The sequence below is a fragment of the Nerophis ophidion genome, linkage group LG02, assembly GCF_033978795.1.
Source record: "Nerophis ophidion isolate RoL-2023_Sa linkage group LG02, RoL_Noph_v1.0, whole genome shotgun sequence".
NCBI lineage: Eukaryota > Metazoa > Chordata > Actinopteri > Syngnathiformes > Syngnathidae > Nerophis > Nerophis ophidion.
Window position 1 is genome coordinate 22,398,051 of NC_084612.1, and position 19,290 is coordinate 22,417,340.

Genomic DNA, 19,290 nt, shown 5'->3' on the forward strand with positions numbered 1-19,290 from the left:
AGCGGAGACAAGGCAAAATCACAGGGCCCCCAGCACATTCTGTCACGTATTGTGCGTACTGGACCTGCTTTGCATAATATATGTGACCACTCCTTTTAGATGCGGCCTCAGTGATGTTGACTGTAGAACTCCTGAATAAATAGAGGGACGCGGGAGCTGAACTTTAGAGCGTAGGGCATGACTGTGACTAAGTGTGCAGCTCCATGCGTTATCCTCATGAGGTAAATTGAACTCTGTCTCTGCATGATTCCTTGCTTCTCGTCTGTTTTAATAGATGTCATCAGTGATTGAACCTGACACATGGCCTCCTTAGCATGATATTGTTTTTTTTTTGTGTTATGAACATGAAATCAACATTTATTGATGTTATGCTGATGTATGCGTTGGTTGTTTGATTTAGTTTTGTGTAGTTATGTGTAAATTTTAAGCCAAATTGACTTAATTGTTCTATCAATGCTTTTTTAGTCCAATTGCCTCAAGGCATTTTAACATGAAGCATGTCAAGAACCAGGCTCATTAAAAGATAACTCAGTTGAGCAAGCACTTTGGCAACAGCGGCAAGGAAAAACCCCAAAGAGAGAACATTGACTGTGGGAAGTGGCCGTCTGCCTCGACTGTTGAGATTAGTGATGTAATGATATGACAACTTTATATTGCCAAAATTATCCCGGTTATCTTTTTTATCACGGTATTGTTGAATGTGCTCAAAAAGTACGTACACAAACACTGATATCTTTGAAGTATACAGTAAAAAAAAATATATATATATCGGTGACAATAATGACCCAGTGGGACGTCGGTGACAATGATGACTATGAGAACCTTGGAGAGGAGGAAAGCAATGGATGTCGAGCGGGTCTAACATGATACTGTGAAAGTTCAATCCATAATGGATCCAACACAGTCGCGAGAGTCGAGTCCAAAGCGGATCCAACACAGCAGCGAGAGTCCCGTTCACAGCGGAGCCAGCAGGAAACCATCCCAAGCGGAGGCTTATATATATATATATTAAATATATCAAATTAAAATATTGTTAAGGCTTTTTAAGAGCCATATTATTTTTATTTGAGTGTTTAAATACAATCCCGCGACCCCAAAAGGGACAAGCAGGAGAAAATGGATGGATATTGTAAATTGTAAAGGTTTTAGAAATTGTTTTTTAAATGATAAAGTCAAAACGTGTGTTGCACGTCCATGTTTACGTGACGTCGGATGTGTGCACCTCCATGCTATGTTCTTCTGAGCGCAGATCAAATTCACTATGCATTAATAACGTACAGCCTGTAGGGTGAATTCACACAATTGAATAGCAGTTGTTTAGACAGCAATGTGTCTATGCAACTTTAGATTATGGTAGTGCTGTGCGATATTACAATACATATACCGCTGTCGTAAAACATTAAAATGTTTATCGTATGATGTAACGCCATTGTTTATATCGTAATTTTAACATCTTGATTGCGGCTAATGTAAAGCAGCAACACTGCTATTTTTTGCAGGGGCATTTGAAATAACTTTACAGCGAGAGCCGGCATGAGCATGGATGTCAACAATGTCACAGAGACGGAAAGCACAACATAAGCTAAACCAAGAAAACCAAAAGAGAAATTGGTGTCAAAAAGAGAAAAGAGGAACTTTTTTTTGGATTAAAAAAGTCAGTACCATTGTATATATAATCAGAATGTAAAATATCCTATAACGGGATATATCCATATCGCACAACACTAGATTGGAGTGTGTCTCCTGTATTTACGTTAGCATTGAAGCTAATAAGCGAGCTAATGCTTAAGAGCTTGCTTCTCCATGAAATGAGGAGTTTTACCGGTCCATAAGTTTATCAAAGTGCGGCTATCAATTATGGTTTTAAAATAACTTTCATTTAAAATGGTAATACTAACCAGACTTGAGTTTTACCTTGGTTTATCATTAATATTGTTTATCGATACATCCTTAGTTGTAATCAGAGGGTAAAACAACAACTTAAAAATATAGAGAAAAAAGAACATACAGTGCACAAGCACCAAAAGCATCGTTGAACTAAACTGGGTGTCAAATTGCTGCTGTAACAAAGTCACTCTGTCTCTTATTGGTTAGTTTTGTGTGGGTTAGAGTAGTATTTTTCCACTAGTGTGCCGTCAGATACAGATGATGTCATTTCACCTATTTGGGGTAAAAATATTTTTGGCCAACAAGTAATTATAATCCGCAAATAAAGTGCCGTTGTTGAGTATCTGTATTGTCTAGAGCTCGGCAGAGTAACCATGTTATTCTCTTCCGTATCAGTAGCTGGCAGTCGGTAGCTAATTACTTTGTAGATGTTGGAACATGGTTTGTCATGATCACAATATGCAGACAACAGTGGGAAGCAGCATGCAGGTGAAAAGGTATCTAAAGCTAAAACCAAAAATAAACAGAAGGTGAGTCCCCCTAAGAAAAGGCATTGAAGCTTACAGTAAACAAAACTAAAACTGAACTGGCTGCAAAGCAAACAAAAACAGATTGCTGGACGACAGCAAAGACTTACAGCGCGTTGAGCAAAGACGGCGTCCACAAAATACATCCGAACATGACATGACAATCAACAATGTCCTCACAAAGGAGGATAGCAACAACTTAAATATTCTTGATTGCTAAAACAAAGCAGATGCGGGGAATAGTGCTCAAAGGAAGACATGAAATTGCAACAGGAAAATACCAACAAAACAGGAAAAGTCACCAAAATAGCAGCGCAAGACAAGAACTAAAACACTACACAAAGGAAAACAGCAAAACACTCAAAATAAGTCACAGGGTGATGTGACAGATTGTGACAGTACACCTACTTTGAGACAAGAGCTATAGTGATTCATGGTTGGTTTTGGTTTGAATTCATATCCAGCAATTGCGACAACTTTTAACTGTCAATATCGGCTGCTGAGTTAAATTTTTTAATGATTTCCGCTGGTGGTGTGCCTCCGCATTTTTTTCTTCGCTCAAAAAAAGGTTGAAAAACACTGCTTTAGCGAGAGAAGCTGCACTATAGCACCGGGTGACCAACTCTTCAGAGGCCAGCAAGTGAGCTGTGAGGGCTTCCAGCATTAAGACAGCCACTTTAGGGCAACCCTTCCCTTCACCCTCTCCTCAGCCGCCCCTTCTGCCTCCGCTCGGCTTCAACGTATTGATCCGGCGTCTACTTTCCATGCTCAAGATGAAACAATTAGTGAATGCGAAGGAAAGGAAAGTGGAAAGTGGAAAGAGAGCGAGAAAAAGCGGCGCATGTGAACTGTAAAAAGAAGAAAGATTTCAGTTTAGGGAGAGAAGTGCAAAGCAGGATTAAGTTGATTTCATTAACTTCCCTCTGTGACTTCCCCTTTAAACCTGCAGATTACACTCACACACTCCCTGGTAAACTCTGTATTGCTTGTGAGCAGGCACTCAGACACTTGGAGGGCAAAAGTATGTCAGGCCAGATACAGCAACATGCAGGAAGTAGGGCTGAAAAATCAATCCATCCATCCATTTTCTACCGCTTGTCCCGTTCAGGGTCGCGGGGGGTCGCTGGAGCCTATCTCAGCTGCATTCGGGCTGAACAATTTTCATAAAATCATGATCATTTCAATCTTTTATTTCGATTTCAGGTAATACCCAATTATTCCACTCTCAACACAGTTTATTTTCTAAAATATGAGTATAATTTTGAGTTGAGTTGAGTTATGATACATCGCACAATTTCACATCATTTCTTTGTCCGAAGCAACACTTCAGTGCACTTACTAATACAAGTGTTCACTTAGTGTCTTCTTTTTGTCACACAATTACATCAGTTAATGATTAGTACAGCAGTTCTAGTAATAGATAATTAAGTCAGTCATGATTAACACACTGACGTGAAGGCATTTCTCAAAATTGTTCTTCGTTGTACTTTGTAAGCACGTTTAATTTAAACTGGATCATATTACGTAGTTTAACTTCTTTGCTCAATCCATTCCTGCATATAATTATATATACTAATACACTAAAGGTATTTGTTGAAGTTAGTTTTTCCTGTAATGTTATATTTTTCTTTTTTGAGAACAATTGTTATACATTCTGGGGTAGCAGGTTAGCTTGCTTTGAACTTAACTTAGCTGTTTTCAAATGCACCAAGTCATTGAATTCCAATATTTTTTAGATTCAATAAATAAAGGGTCTGTATGTTCTCTATATCTAACATTATGTATTATTCTAACTGATCTTTTTTTAACACAGTTAATGAATGAGGTGTACTTCTGAAATAGTTTGCCCACATTTTTGCGCAATAACTCCGATATGGTAAAGTAGAGAATATAAAGTAATTGCTGGTCCAGAACATTTTTTGCTTTATTCATTATTGAAATAGTTCTTGCCTCTTTATGGTGTATATTTTTAAATGAGATTTCTAGTTCATTTTCTCATCTATTATTACACCCACTTTTGAAACAAGTAAATGTAAAAAAACATGCACAGATGACCAATTATGGGAGACCTATGTTGGATTTCCTATTTTCTAACCTAAAAATATTGTTAAAAGGTTGGATACTTGTGTTAATCAATGTCAACACGCCAAATCATGAGGTAAATGTGTTTTGGCGTGAGCTTGCACACAGTTTTGGATGCCTTTGTTTGTGGGTTTTTGCAGTCTGGGTATGTCATGCCATCACAGCGATGTGGATGTTTTCATTCAGACATTAAGTGCAGCTTTCCTCCAGAGAGAGTAGTAATTCCATCTAATTAGGGTATGTGCATAAAAACATTGGTGCTGTTTTTTAATGCACTCTAAGGATCAATCAAAGAGTAGGTAAGTGTACCTTATAAAGTGACTGTGTGAATATATTAACAGTGTACATTTTCAAAGGATAATTTGTAATACTTTTGGAAAGGTTTGGGCGTAGTTTCATTTGCAATATGGGATGGCCTCCACAAACGAACATCTTGCAGACAGCCGCAAAAAAACAGATCAAAAAAGTGACTTTGGGGCAAGATTTATGCACGATTTACACCAATGCATAGAGCATGGTTGTCAAAGTCTGGCCCGCGGGACAAATTTGGTCCGCCGCGTGATTTCATTTGGCCCTTGAGGCAATATCAGATTAACATTACAGCTGGCCCGCCGGTTAACATCGCATTCTTAATACTCATACTTGTCAACCCTCCCGATTTTCCCAGGAGACTCCCGAAGTTCGGTGCCCCTCCCGAATATCTCCCCAGAGAAACTATTCTACCGAATTCTTCCCGATTTCCACCGGATAACAATATTGTGGGCGTGCCTTAAAAGCACTGCCTTTAACGTTCTCCATAACTTGCAGTCATGTCCGCTTTCACTCCATACAAGCAGCTTGCCGGCCAAGTCACATAATACATGCGGCTTGTACACACACATAAGTGAATGCAAGGCATTCTTAGTCAACAACAAAGGTCACACTGAGGGTGGCCGTATAAACAACTTTAATACTGTTACAAATATGTGCCACACTGTGAACCCACACCAAACAAGAATGACAAACATATTTCGGGAGAACAACCGCACCGTAACACAACATTAACACAACAGAACAAACACCCACAACCCATTGATTTTTGTCTTTTTGTTTTTTGAAAGTTGATTTTGCACTATTAAGTTATATAAGCGTTGCTTGTTCTTAAAGCAAATCAGTGTAGCAAACTGAGCAATAATTAACGTTTTATTCATGCGCTTTCTCTTGCCACTTCAAGGCTTGAATGTTTGATTCATTCATTATTATTTTATTTTCAAATTTATTATTAGCCTGTGGAAAAAGTTTATTTTGATATTTACCTCAGAAGGCTGCAAATAAAAAAGGGGCATTGAATTTTTATTTAAATTTTATTTGATATGCCATTGATATTTTTTAAATATTATTATTTAAAACTGGATTTTGCATGTCACTATAAAGTTATACAAGCCTTGCTTGTTCAATATTCAATGCAATACTTGTTTGGGTCCCTATTAAAAGGTTAATTTGTTCAACCTTGGCCCGCGGCTTTGTTCAGTTTTAAATTTTGGCCCACTCTGTATTTGAGTTTGACACCCCTGGCATAGAGCAATGAAGTGTTTTAAACATAGATTAAAATCATTATAGGGACCTTTAAAATGTTTAAGAAAAATTAAATAAAAACCTTGTATTTATTTCAAGCAAATTAATTTTAATAGTAGTGTTAATTTATCGCAATGTTATGTTTTAATGTTTTGTTTATAATAAATATGTTTTGTTCATAATAAAGGGAGTTTCCAGTAATACGGACGCCTTTGTAATGTTTTTGATAATCTCCTAGAATAATTCAGTTTGAAACAGCTAGTAACCACAACAATATACATATTGTTCAGTTAAAACTTCTCCAACATTATTATCTTTGTTGATGCAGCACAGTATTGTGCAGGTGTTCCTAATGTTACAGCTTTTGATTATGGTGAGGATTAAAAGCATTGCATTCTGAGAAGCTATGGCAAATCTGTTGCTCACTCCACACACGCAAGAAACAGAATGGGTGTCCATTCCAATTTCTCACCCGTTTTCTCCTGTCAAAAACAGACAATCTGAGCGGAGCTGAGTTAAGGAATAAATAGGAACAAACACAATAAGACACATCATCAGCTGGGATGTGTCCATCACATCATATTAGCCCTCGTCTTTCCTTCGCAGGCCTGATTTTTGCCTTCTCCTTATATCTTTTTCTTTTGCCACCTCCTGTGCTCTCACTCTGTAACCGGCAGCTGTCACATCTGTGTGTTAGTGTGTGTGTGTGTGTGAGGGAGCGTGTTTGAGTGGGCTGTCTGTACTGAATGCTGTGAGTGGCCTCTACTGGCAGACTGAAGGGAATTAAAATGATTCATGGATAAAATATTTCATTTTGTATCATACAACACAAAATAAAGGGAGCTTTTCAGATGTACAACAAAGAGATTGTGTTATGATTGTTTTTTTTCACTACATTTAAGACACTTCCTTGTGGTCTACATAACATTTAATGGTGGTTCTTCAGTCAAAATTTGTTCACAGATTATGTTTTACAGACCGTCTTCAAGCTGCTTTATGACTGTCTCTACAGGATGCACCATTTTGTGGGCGGTCTTATTACATGCCTATACTTTGACAGCGTTTTATCCTCGCCAGCCATATTGTAGTTTTTAGGACTTCCATTTTGAGTCTACTGACGAATATAAGTTCAAACTATACTCTACATTGTATTAGATATGGCAACAGGGAAGAATGCATGTGCATGTGCGAGCCAGTCAGTCCCACAACAAGAGGACTGAGGAAAAGAAGGAACGCTTGAACCACAATGGCTGACTCGCGCAAAGCACATCTGGTGAATTTCTACCCTATATGGAGATATCTGCTGATGTCACAACTAGGAAAAAGGTCACAAATTGGCTCGTTTGGAAAAAGTCTGAAGGAAGGCAAAATTGTCTGAAAATTTCTCCACCACACCTCCATGGTTTGATTTAACATTTTCAGGACTAATGCAGATAACAAACACAGGCACCAATAGGTAAAAAAGTTGGTTATGATTATTGGGTCCTTTTTAAGACTATGTAATAGAAAGCGAATAAATTCAGTTATTTTCAAAGATTTTGCAACAACAGCGTTTATGGTGTGTGGAAAAAAACGAAAAAAACATCAATGCTTGTCACTTGAACAACATCAACGTCACAGTGAAGCAGGGCAGTGACATCATCAAGCTTGACGGTTGGTATTTTTCTTCAGCTATAGAACTCAGACTTCTCCAAGGTAAAGGGACTTAAAGACACATCCAAGCAGTTGATATCAAAACAAAGTCTTCACATGTCCATTAGAAAGCAGAAAATGCGAATGCATTTTATCTAAATGTTTCAGCAATTCTGAGTTAGTCCAAATCAACAGATAAATCCCTTTACCAGAAGACAATGAAAGATTTGGAAACACCCAGAACAAAATCAAATAGAAAATCCAGCAACTTATCTTTTTCTATCAGTTTTGGAAGTGGACTAGATGGTCGGGTTGATGACAAATCTCAACACTACAGTAACATGTGCACATAGAAAGGCTGCCATGCATTTGCTCCTTAGCCGTTAAATTGCTGGGTTGCAACAACGTGACCTAGAGCCACTTCCGGTTCTCATTGGGTGGGCAAAAAATAAATAGCTCCCTTTCAGTAAGTTAGTATTTTTTAAGGTTTGAATGCAAATAGTTATCACCCCAAAAAAATGCTGAATGTCACCGGGTGGCTCTATAAATTTTAAATGAGAACAACTTTTTACACGATTTACAAGAAGTAAAATATCTGGGGACCCACACTTCCTTCCATACTTGCATGCAGTTCAAGAAGTATGGCGGCACATAATTTCTTTACATCTGGATTGTTGCACAATTTAAGCAAAAGGTCATGAAAGACAATGTTGACTTATTCTTGAATGGCTAAGTAAAAAATGCCAATTGTTGATTGATGATGTCAAGCAATTGGCTTATAACATAGATCAGGACTATACAACTGACCGCCCATGGGCCAAATCTGACATCGTACAGGGCCTTGAGTTCTGTTCAAAACTTGGTAGACAAATATTTTTGCAGAAAATTCCTAAAAACACTAGAGTGCTTTTGTTGTACAGAGGAACATGGACCAGTGGAAACACATTGAAATATCTTTCCATTGACATTTTTACTCCTGTCCAACAATATTTAGCAAGATCAAGATATAGTAAGTCATAGCTATGGGATATGCAGGCTGCAAGATATTTATTAATCTCATTTATTACTACCATTTAGTGAGGTTTTCTTGAAGGCAAACTATGCACCGTGTGCACTTCACAATAACGACATACAACTGCTCAAATGTTATGTACAAAATAATAAAATAAAATAAATAGACTTTTGAAGTTTATGTTAAAATCATACATTGTCACAGCAAAATGGATTGTATTGTCGACTCAACTTCACTCAACGAGAGGCACAGGATCAACAAAGCAGCAACTTTTCTCTGCGTGTTTGGTGGTTTCAACTACTGTTTTCCCTTAATGATGGACTATATTAGAAACTTAACTTGTACTTCTAAAAAACAGCTTTGTCCCACACGCCATTAGACTGTACAACTCCTCTCTGGGGGGGAGGGGGGTACTAGGATGACAGGGGATGCAAAACAATAACAATACTAAAATAAACTGCAACAAAAAACTGTGCAATAAACAGTGCAATACATTTTCATAACATGGTCACTACTGCCTAGTTTCTCTTGTTATATTCTTATTTTTACTGTTATATTTTTATTCTTATTGTTACTTCTTATTTTTATTCTTAATGTTGTATTTTCTATTTTATTTCCATTTATACCCCCATTATTTACTTTTTAAATTCGATCTCAAATCTGTACACTGCTGCTAGAATTTAAATTTTCCTGAGGGAACTCTCCTGAAAGAATCAATACAGTACAATCAATCAATCAATCAATCAATCCATCCATCCATCCATCCATCCATCCATCCATCCATCCATCCATCCATCCATCCATCCATCCATCCATCCATCCATCCTTTTTCAAAACATTTAAAGCCCTACTGAAACCCACTACTACCGACCACACAGTCTGATAGTTTATATATAAATGATGAAATCCTAACATTGCAACACATGCCAATACGGCCGGTTTAGTTTACTAAATTACAATTTCAAAGTTCCCACAGAGTATCTTGCTGAAAACGTCGCGGAATGATGACGCGTATGATGACGCGTGTTTGTGAGCGGACATTTTAGCCCAGCACCACTTACGGCAAAAAGTTATTTCTTTTCATCGCATAATTACACAGTAATTTGGACATCTGTGTTGCGGAATCTTTTGCAATTTGTTCAATTAATAATGGAGACTATAAAGAAGAATGCTATTGGTGGAAAGCGGTGGATTGTAGCTGTCTTTAGCAACCGAAACACAGCGGGTGTTTCTTTGTTTGTTGTGAAGTTTTAGCGAACATGTTTTTCTACCACATGTCAACCAGCAAGTTTTTGGATGAGAAAATTGTGATATTAAGACGACTCTTACCGGAGACTTGTGCGGAGTTAGCGTCCTCCTGCAGCAGCTGTCAAAAAGGCAGCTGTGATCTTGGGTCCTCCATTGGCTTCTCTTAGAGACACTGGCGGTCACTGCAGCCCTCCGACTTTCAGGTATGACTTTATAAACACACTAAAAAACTCTTAGCAATACAAGCAGATAAGGGATTTTCCAAAATTATCCTAGTAAATGTGTCTAGTAACATCTGAGTCGCTCCCACTGCCGTCACCTTTTTTTTTTTTTTTTCTCCAGTGCGTCAATTTCCTCATCCACAAATCTTTCATCCTCGCTCAAATTAATGGCGAAATCGTTGCTTTCTCGGTCCAAATCACTCTTGCTGCGGGTGGCTATGATTATAAACAATGTGAGGATGTGAGGAGCCCTACAACCCGTGACGTCACTGGCACATCGTCTGCTACTTCCGGTACAGGCAAGGCTTTTTTTATTAGCAACCAAAAGTTGCGAACATTATCGTCGATGTTCTCTACTAAATCCTTTCAGCAAAAATATGGCAATATCGCGAAATGATCAAGTATGACACATAGAATGGACCTGCTATCCCTGTTTAAATAAGAAAATCTCATTTCAGTAGGCCTTTAAAGTTAAAGGTAAAATACCACTGATAGTCACACACACACGCACACACTAGGTGTGAAATAAAGGTGAAATTACCTTCTGGGTTTGGCCCATCCTCTTGTCCCACCCCATGGGAAGTGAGGGGAGAAGTGAGCAGCAGTGAGCAGCAACGGTGGCCGCGCTCAGGAATCATTTTTGGTGATTCAACCCCCATTTCCAACCCTTGGTGCTGTGTGCCAAGCAGGGGGGTAAGGGGTCCCATTTTTATAGTCTCTGGTATGTCTCTGCCGGGGTTTGAACTCACGACCTACGGATCTCAGGGCGGACACTTTAACGACTCGGCCACTGAGCAGGTAAATATATATACATATATACTTGTATGTGTATATATATATATATATATATATATATATATATATATACTTGTACAAGTATATAGTTCTATATTCACTGTATTCATAAAAGTTCATCAAAGTATGAACGTGCATGTGAGAGAGAGGCTTTTACGTTGGGGCCAGCACACAGACAACAGCAGGCCATAGATTTATTGCTTACAGGGGAGGAGAAGGCTGCAGGCCTCGGGGGTCTCTTCTCGCATCAATAAAACAATGACACACATCGACCCGACAACAGCCCACTTGCTTCATCACCAGGACAAAGTAGCGTCAATAGTTACAGAGAGAGTGTGGCGGAATATGAGTGAAGTGTGGAACGCGACGTACTATGGACTGTAGGGGGAATTAAGTGATTTGTGTCATGAAGCACACATGACCGTGCAGTGATCACACACACACACTCACATCCACACACCGCAATAAACATGCAATATTTCCAAGCACATTATTCATGATGGGGGGTAAAAAAAAAAGGCTGACCAAAAACAACCACTGACATGACCACATGACACCACCTATGTTAAGCAGCTTTGATTGGTTAGTGCATAAAACATGTTATTAAGTTTCAAAGTTGAGCAAAAAGTGGTGAAGTAATAAAGGAGGCAAAATAACAGAGGAGGCAAAAGAAGGAGAGAATACACTGTGACATCCAGTGGACAGAGTTTGCTGCCACTGAGTGATGAAAAGTCTATATGTTACAGTGCTATCATAAATTATGTCCCGCAACGTATGGCAGGGGGGGCACAAGGTTTTTGTGTGTGTGTGTGTGTGTGTGTGTGTGTGTGTGTGTGTGTGTGTGTGTGTGTGTGTGTGTGATCCAGAAATAGGGCACCCACCCAGCTAGTTAGACAGATAGCCAAAGAAAACAAATGGCTCTTCTTACCAAAGGAGCCCATGGTTTGCATTGTGCTGCATACAAACACGCTATTGGATGGATATTTTTTTATAAAGCAGTATAAAATGATGAGAAACAAAAGTTCAAAATGAGGTTAGAGGGGACAGAGCGATTTAAAAAACTAGCTCATAGAATGACAGAAGTGCCCCCTGTTTAACAAACAACGTTGTTGATGAAATGCTTACCTGGAGTCATGAATTAAAACAGAAGCACTTTACTATAAAATAATACTCTTTAAACTAAGAAAAGCCCTGCGATGAGGTGGTGACTTGTCCAGGGTGTACGCCGCCTTCCGCCCGATCGTAGCTGAGATAGGCACCAGAACCACCCGCGACCCCAAAGGGAATAAGCGGTAGAAAATGGATGGATGGATGGATGGATGGATGGATGGATGGATAAACTAAGAAAAGGATGTTGCACACAACAATGTTATTGTGAAGGCTGGAAGTGTGCTGCTGTTCTTAAAGATGCATGACGACTGCTACTGTATGTTTTTGAGAGTGGAAACAACTCAAGGCTGTTTTGTAAAAAAAAAAAAAAAAAAAAAAGTGAAAGAATGCCTGTTTTTTCTGCTGTTTTGCCTTTTTCCACCACAGGAACTTTAACAGGAACTTCCCTATTTACCAGAGTAAGTAGAGTACTCCACTGGGTTTCCACCCAAAATTACTTGTGTAGATTTAATTCTTCAGGAACTATGTTTTGCTCCTACTAGGGTTGTCCCGATACCAATATTTTGGTACCAGTACCAAAATGTATTTTGATGATTTTTGATACTTTTCTAAATAAAGTGGACCGCAGAAAATGTCATTATTGGCTTTACTTTGACAAAAAATCCTACGGTACATTTAACATATGTTTCTTATTGCAATCGAAGAACAATTTTGGCCTTAAATAAAATAGTTAACATACTAGACACCTTGTCTTTTAGTATTAAGTAAGCAAACTAAGGCTCCTAATTTATGCAGTAACATATTGTGCCATTTTCCTTTCTATTATTTTGTCAACATTATAAAGGACGAGCTGTGAAATGGATTATTAATCCACTTGTTTATTTAGTGGTAATATCTGGTTATTTTCTGTTTAAGCATGTTCTATCTACACTTATGTTAAAATGTAATTGTGGAGAGACGCAGCCGACGGGACAACAGCGCGCTGAGAGAGACAGCCCTGGCCAGGATGGAGGCCAGGAGGCGGGGCATGTGGCGGCGAGGAGAGGCGTGACGCACACGGAGCGGCACGAGCGCGGCAATTTGAGTCAGGTGCGTACAACACACACCTGCTCACAATCTCTCAATCTGCTGCCGCATGCCCCGCCTCCTGGCCTCCATCCTGGCCAGCGCTGTCTCTCTCAGCCCGCTGTCGGCCCGTCGGCTGCGTCTCTCCACAGTAATAATCACTTATTCTTCTGTTGTTTGGATACTTTACATTAGTTTTGGATTATACCACAAATTTGGGTATCAATCCGATACCAAGTAGTTACAGGATCATACATGGGTCATATTCAAAGTCCTCATGTGTCCAGGGACATACAGTATTTCCTGAGTTTATAAACATAATATGAATTCAAAAAAAAGGAATAAACATTTAGTGATGATAAAAAATATAGATGTAATCATAGTACAATCGACTAGATACTCTCTTGTACTTGGTATCATTACAGTGGATGTCGGGTGTGGATCCACCCATGGCATTTTTATGCACTAGCTTTTGTTGGCGGTGACGCCGGTGAGCTATTATATCCTCCTACGGTGTGTAGAGACACATGTTAAGCTATTCCTTGTCCTGCAGGGATGATACTTGTAAGAAACTCACTTTATTTGTCTACGTGGAGGCGAGGATTAGTGATTTAGAAGTAGCTAAAAACACTGTATACTGTGGATGGATATTCGCTGCTAGTGAGCTAGCCGTGTCTTAAAGCACCTCTTCGTAAAGTTAAAGTTAAAGTACCAATGATTGTCACTCACACACACTAGGTGTGGCAAAATTATTCTCTGCATTTGACCCATCACCCTGCAATTTGTATACCGCCCAAACAGGTCAATTGACGATGCAATCGCACACTTATTGCATACCGCCACGACACACCTGGACAAAAGGCAGGGGAACTATGTGAGAATGCTGTTCATAGACTACAGTTCAGCACTCAACACCTTAGTCCCATCCAAACTTGTCATCAAGCTAAAGGACCTGGGTTTGAACTCAACCCTCTGTCAGTGGGTCCTGGACTTCCTGACAGGCAGACCACAAGTGGTGAGAGCAGGGAACTGTACCTCATCACCCATTATCCTCAACACCGGTGCCCCCCAGGGCTGTGTTCTGAGCCACCTCCTCTATTCACTCTACACACATGACTGTGTGGCTAAAAACACCACCAACTCCATTGTGAAATTTGCTGACGACACAGCTGTGGTGGGCCTGATCTCCAGAAACGATGAGACAACCCACCTGAGTGAAGTGAAGAACTTGGCACTGCGGTGTCAGGAGAACCACCTCGCCCTGAATGTCAACAAGACCAAGGAGATCATAGTCGATTTTAGGAGACGGGAGGCAAGGAACTACAGTCCACTTAGCATAAAAGGGACGCCGGTCGAGAGAGTGACCAACTTCAAATACCTTGGAGTGACAATAACAGAAGACCTGTCCTGGACCACACACACAGACAAAGTGGTGAAAAAGGCACGACAGCGTCTGTACTTCCACAGGAGACTGAGGAAGTTTAAGGTAAACCACAAAATCCTCAGAAACTTCTACTCATGCACAACAGAGAGTATCATGACTGGAAACATCCCCTCCTGGTATGGGAATAGCGCCGCACATGACCGCAACAGACTGCAGAGAGTGGCCAGATCAGCCGAGCGCACCATCGGAGGTGTGCTCCCAACCATCTGCAACATCTACACGAGGCGGTGTAGATCCAAGGCCAAGAGGATTGTGAGGGACTCTAGCCACCCAAGCAACTGCCTCTTCTCACTGCTGCAGTCAGGCAAGCGCTACCGGAGTCTCAAGGCCAACACGGAGAGACTCAGGAGGACCTTATATCCCCAAGCCATCAGACTGCTCGACTGCACCGCTGATTAACACTCATCACAATTGCACAAAACCGCACGCACAAGATCACTTTATTTACCACTGTAATTACCGGACTACAATACTTTTCATTCAATGACTGTAAATAATGTAAAAAATAATGTATAAACACTCTACCTACCACTGTAATTACCGGACTGCAATACTTTTCATTCAATGATTGTAAATAATGTAAAAATAATGTAAAAACAAGAGTATAAAGAAGTCATACTGTTCCATTACCTTTGTTCATACTACTGTCACTACTCAACTGCCAAAGAACTGTCGACACCTTCATATTTGTTCCTTCCTATACTGTATATACTGTTACACTATTTGATCTTGCACTGGTACTGTATTTGACTACTGTACTTCTGCTTGTACTGATACTTCTACCATAACTTATGTGACTTATTGTGCAACTTAACTGTCTTGTAATTAATATACATCAGAGCTATTTGATTGTTGTATTTCTTTGCATTTAGTGTATTGGATTCTGCAACTCGTGTTTGGAACCCACTGTACGCAATATCTGAAGAGCATGGAAAAAAGCATTTCACTGTGGTGTAGTCTGCATGTGACAAATAAAACTTGAACCTTCAACTTTGAACTTGAACCTTGAATTTTCTGTCGTGAATAAAATAAAATATATCGATGAAATTGATTTATCAACCCAGGCTTTAATAAAACAGTGGTTCTCAAATGGGAGTACGCGTACCCATGGGGGTGCTGGAAGGTATGCCAAGGGGTATGTGAGATTTTTTTTTTAAATATTCTAAGAATAGCAACAATTCAAAAATCCTTTATAAATATATTTATTGAATAATACTTCAACAAAATATGAACGTAAGTTCATAAACTGTGAAAAGAAAATTCAACAATGCAATATTCAGTGTTGACAGCTAAATTTTTTGTGGACATGTTCCATAAATATTCTTTTTTTGTGAAGAAATGTTAAGAATTAAAGGCCTACTGAAACCCACTGCTACCCACCACGCAGTCTGATAGTTTATATATCAATGATGAAATATTAACACTGCAACACATGCCAATGCGTACGGTTTACTTTACTAAATTACAATTTTAAATTTCCCGTGGAGTTTATTGTTGAAAACGTTGCGGAATATGACGCGTATGATGACGCGTGCGTGTGACGTCTCGAGTTGGAGGAGACATATTAGCGCAGCACCACTTGCGGCTAAAAGTTGTCTCTTTTCATCGCGCAATTACACAGTATTCTGGACATCTTTGTTGCTGAATCTTTTGCAATTTGTTCAATTAATAATGGAGAAGTCAAAGTAGAAAGATGGAGGTGGGAAGCTTTAGCCTTTAGCCACACGAACACATTGTGTTTCCTTCTTTAAAATTCCCGGAGGTGAAGCTTTACTATGGATCAGAGCGGTCAAGCGAACATGGATCCCGACCACTTGTCAACGGGCAGGTTTCGGTGAGAAAATTGTGGTAAAAAGTCTCCTCTTACCGGAGATCTGCGGAGCTTGAGCCGTCCATGCAGCTGCCGTGACTTCCCTCAGAGACTGGAGTCAACACACCCGTGGACACACCCCTCCAACTATCGGGTACTATTTAACTCACTGAAACACTAGCAACACAATAGAAAGATAAGGGATTTCCCAGAATTATCCTAGTAAATGTGTCTAAAAACATCTGAATCGCTCACAATGCAATTGTCTTTTTTTTTTTTACCTTATTTATTTTTTTTTTAAATTCTAGTCCTTTGCTATCAATATCCTCAGCCACAAATCTTTCATCCTCGCTCAAATTAATGGGGAAATTGTCGTTTTCTCCGTCCAAATAGCTTTTTTTGTTGGAGGCTCCCATTATAAACAATTTAAGGATGTGAGGAGCCCTCACACGGGTGACGTCATGGTCTGCTACTTCCGGTAAAGGCAAGACTTTTTTATTAGCGACCAAAAGTTGCGATCTTTGCGATGTTCTCTACTAAATCCTTTCAGCAAAAATATGGCAATATCGTGAAATGATCAAGTATGACACATAGAATGGACCTGCTATCCCCGTTTAAATAAGAAAATCTCATTTCAGTAGGCCTTTAAATTCATGAATCCAGATGGATCGCTGATTCAATCCCCAAATATTAAGTTGATGATTACTTCTATGTGTAGAAATCTTTATTTATAAATTGAATCACTTTTTTATTTTTCAACAAGTTTTTAGTTACTTTTCTATCTTTTTTTCCAAATAGTTCAAGAAAGACCACTACAAATGAGCAATATTTTGCACTGTTATACAATTTAATACATCAGAAACTGATGACATAGTGCTGTATTTTACTTCGTTATCTCTTTTTTTCAACCAAAAATGCTTTGCTCTGATTAGGGGGTACTAGAATAAAAACAATGTTCACAGGGGGTACATCACAAAAAAAAGGTTGAGAACCACTGTCATAAAAGGGTGTTTTTCAAAGTCTAGTGCAAATATCTTCCTGCACCCTAGTTTGGTACTCACCTCGCCGTTATGATCTAATTTCAAGGGCTGGATGTGGCGGCCACCAGTCAAATAAAATAGAGCTCTCTGTGTGTCTCAACAGTCTGTGAAGTTGACTTTTTCAGTGTTGCCTTATCTTGACTAGGATCTAATAGGACACAGGCAGAGAGTAGCTTTGTCAGCCAGGCCATAGCGCATCGGCTTAGACCAGAGAGGACACAAGTGCTGCTACCTGTGCTCTGTTTGTGTGTTTACTAATAAATCATCTTATTACACATCATAAGTAGGCCATCATAATTAATTGGCCAGTCCAGAGAAGCTCTGACAACAAGCCCCCGGTGGGAAGCGTGCACAGCCACACTTGCACATATACACACATAAACACACATACACACACAAAGACAATGCACTCACACATGACAACAAGCAGGTCACTAAATCTGTACAATGAATACAAAAAAAAGTGTAATTCTAGCGTGCTATTTATCTAAAATATCCAAGGGTAAGAGGCCAATCAATGATTCAATTTATTCTTACCTCAATTCCCTTCTCTATTCTCCCCTTTATAGTCTACTGTATTATTGTAAGCGCACCAATGCAAGTTGCACGACGAGCAATAATGACACACATCCTTGCGTTGTGGGAGAAGGTCAGCGGCTATTCAGATACGTGGTAACACAGGAGAAGAATCAAGAATGTTTTTACATACACACAATAAAAATCAACGCATTGTCCTCGCCAATATGGGATTATCAAGTGTGTGTGTGTGTGTGTGTGAGTGTGTGTGAGCACACAGCTGCTTTGTTTCTACACGCCCGCATGCATGCATCCGTACATACGCTGACCAGGACATTGTCCTCGTTAACATTAGGGAAAAAGATAGGAAGCGGAAGTGGCAGCGAGTATCAGTGGTAAGGGGCAAAGTGGGGAAAGGTGACCCTGTAAAGGAAGAATGAATGACCTCCGATAGCCATCTTTAGATCAGTAGAGAAAAAGACACCTGATTGGGCTTTGAATAATTTACAGGGACATTCCACACAGTCTTGTAACCCCACCCTCGGACACCAAGCTAAAATAAACAAATGTTACTCTTGACTTCAGATGAATGGCTGAGTTGAAGGACAATCTGCCACCTTTTTTTATGCGCCCAACTTTCATTATTATTTCTTATTTATTGATGTCATTTTCGGTTTTTATACATGAGTGATTTTTTTTAAATATAAAATATAATCAATTCAATAAGATTAACGCATTTGTGATCACAATCCTGACACTTGAAGGACATAGGAGATCTAAGTAGTCTTAATGCCACGAGAATAAAGTCTTTGAATTGCAACAACGAAGTTACAATCACAAAAACTAATATTGAACACAATAAGGCGCACACTTAAATACCGTATTTTTCGGATTATAAATCGCAGTTTTTTTCATAGTTTGGCCGAGGGTGCAACATATGCTCAGGAGCGATTTATGTGTGAAATTATTAACACATTACCATAAAATATCTAACATTATTTAGCTCATTCACGTAAGGGACTAGACGTTTAAGATTTCATGGGATTTAGCAATTAGGAGTGATAGATTGTTTGGTAAACGTATAGCATGTTCTATATGTTACAGTTATTTGAATGACTCTTACAATAATATGTTATGTAAACATACCAGGCACCTTCTCAGTTGGTTATTTATGCGTCAAATAATGTACACTTATTCAGCCTGTTGTTTACTATTCTTTATTTATTTCAAATTGCCCTTCAAATGTCTATTCTTGGTGTTGGGTTTTATCAAATAAATTTCCCCCAAAAATGCGGCTTATACTCCAGTGCGATTTATGTATGTTTTTTCCCTTCTTTATTGTGCATT